Source organism: Filicampus tigris, chromosome 13 (assembly GCF_054856515.1).
Source record: "Filicampus tigris isolate MCC_2025a chromosome 13, RoL_Ftig_1.0, whole genome shotgun sequence".
Classification (NCBI taxonomy): Eukaryota; Metazoa; Chordata; class Actinopteri; order Syngnathiformes; family Syngnathidae; genus Filicampus; species Filicampus tigris.
The window spans coordinates 21,738,456-21,740,955 of NC_141229.1; the positions used below are offsets into that span (position 1 = coordinate 21,738,456).

The following is a 2,500-nucleotide window of genomic DNA, read 5'->3' on the forward strand; positions in this document are numbered from 1 at the left end:
CATTTAATTATTCTTTATGAGTAACAGAGTTAAGAATTACTCATATGACTACTATACTTTTACGGCGGCTTCCTACTCATTTTGAATCGTCGCACTTGTTATTGACCTAGGAAGTTTAACAGTCTTTGTTAAAACCGTATGGATGTGTTTTAAATCTAGCCGGAGTAAGCTATTTAATTAATCTCATAGGATGGTAACGAGACCTTTTATCATTAAGGTCTTAGTTTGTTCAGCAAAAGTTTAGTGACATAGATAAATTAATCAGTAGAATGACATTAATAGTGTTAAAATAAGTTCATAAAATTTAATTTAATAATGTATGTAATCAAGCAATAATTATTTATCAACCATCAATTCCTTAAAGGCAGGATACAGTCAATAAACAAGAAAATTGGATGATTATAAGGTTTATTACATAGTATGAATTTAATTCAGTCATAAAAGTAACAATAATGATTTCCTTAGTAGTATAGGATAAAATGTAAAATCAAAATGATTGTTAAAGGCAGGTGTAACATTGAATAAAATAATAAAACGAGGAGTAATGGTAATAATAAGAAAATGGAACAAAAGTGATTAAATAATAGTCTTAATTTAAGTGAGCTTTCAAGAGTGATCAAATCTTAATCGCCCCAAACTTGATTAAAATAAGGAGCTATTGGGAAGTAAGACATTTGAATGCTCGACTGGCCAATTTTTTAAGCGTGCGATCTAAAGTGATTTCTATTCAGTTACCTTATTGAAGCAGTAATTTGGTTATGTCCAAAAAGGAGGAGAAATAATCATTCTTGCTTGGGAACTAGAAAAGGGTCCCAAGAAAAATGCAAAATTATCTCCTTGTCAAAGCATCTTGTAACCGCGGCAGGAGGGAAGAAAAATGGCCTGGATTCTTTGTGGCTCCCTCTTTTATAGTCTCTGGTTTTTGGGAGGCTCTTACATTAACTGCACATGCGCTAAAGCTTTTTTTTACTGTGAAAAACATAGTTTATGCCTTGTCTCTTCAGCTAACCACGCATGCGTCAAAGTTGTTTTTCTCAGTGGGTTTGATGAGGTAATCAGCCAGTGTTTTTCCATCATCTTCCCAAAAGTCTGTGTTGGTTTGATCATTCTTTGTAAGCAGTTTTCTTTTAGCTCACTTAAAAAAAGACAAGCTCAAACAAACCCCTCACTATCTTATGGAACAACAAGTACATTATTCTCCAAGTGAATAACAGTCAACATGTTTGTGACAAATGGGTGCCCGAACACGCATCAACATTGTGACCGTTTAGGACACTTATTTGAAGACATACATGATAAAATAATCTGAGCACTTAATATTGCATATCCAGGCAAGCAATATAATGGATAACATATAAATACAATTCTTATCTTACGGGGAGACAGGGATCTCGTGCGGGGGTTAAACGCCGGGAAAGGAGGAGACGATACCATCCCGTCCTCCCGTCTGTTATCATGGGGAATGTTAGATCGCTCCCCAACAAGATGGGCGAGCTAGTGGCGCTTACCCGGCATGAGAGGGACTTCCGGGAGGCTAGCTTGATGCTATTCACGGAGTCGTGGCTAACAGCGCTAACGCCGAACGCGGTCGTAGAATTGGACGGCTTCCAAATCATACGCGCGGACAGGACGCTGGAGAGTGGAAAGAGGAAAGGAGGAGGGCTGGCTGTGTTTTTGAACGATAGATGGTGTAATCCTGGGCACATCGCGATTAAGGAGCAGCTTTGCAGCAGGGATATTGAGCTGCTAGCTGTTTGCATGAGGCCATTCTACATCCCGCGAGAGTTTAGTCATGTGATCGCGGTGACCGTATACGTCCCACCAGCTGCCAGCAGCGACACAGCCTGTGATGTCTTTACTGCAGCAGTGAGCAGGCTACAAACACAGCACCCAAATGCCCTGATACTCATCTCTGGTGACTTCAATCATGCCTCCCCTTCCTCCTCTCTGCCTTCATTCACACAGTATGTCACCTGCCACACTAGAGACAATAAAACACTGGACCTTTTCTATGCCAACACCAAGGAGGCATACACATCACTGCCCCTCCCCTCTGTCCTGGGCTGCTCCCTGGACTCTGTGGACTCAGTGGGGGACAGGAGCATGATGGCCAAGCTGTCGTCAATGCTGGACAACCCGGCCCACCCCCTCCAGGGCACCCTAACAGCACTCCACAGCACCTTCAGTGACAGACTGTTACACCCTCGCTGTGCAAAGGAGAGATTCCGCCGTTCCTTCTTGCCTGCTGCTGTCAGACTCTTTAACAAGAACATTGTGTAGTCTCTACAAACTGGCGGACATTAGTGCAATTGTGCAGTCCTGCACCTGAGCTCATATCGTGCAATACCCAATATTCCCCACTACTGTAATACCGTGCAATACTCAACATTCCCCACTACTGTTAGTCTAGTTTTATTTTTATCCAATGCTGCTCCTTACATTTCACTACAGCACTGCAGCACTGTCACTTACTTAGAGTATTTGAGTGTTCCTCATACTT

General features: G+C 41.6%; 1 protein-coding gene across 2 annotated transcripts in view; it reads left to right on the forward strand.

Moving 5' to 3' along the window:
• Positions 1 to 2,500, forward strand: part of atp10d (ATPase phospholipid transporting 10D) — a 52,161-nt gene that overhangs the window by 4,939 nt on the left and 44,722 nt on the right. The window lies entirely within an intron of this gene.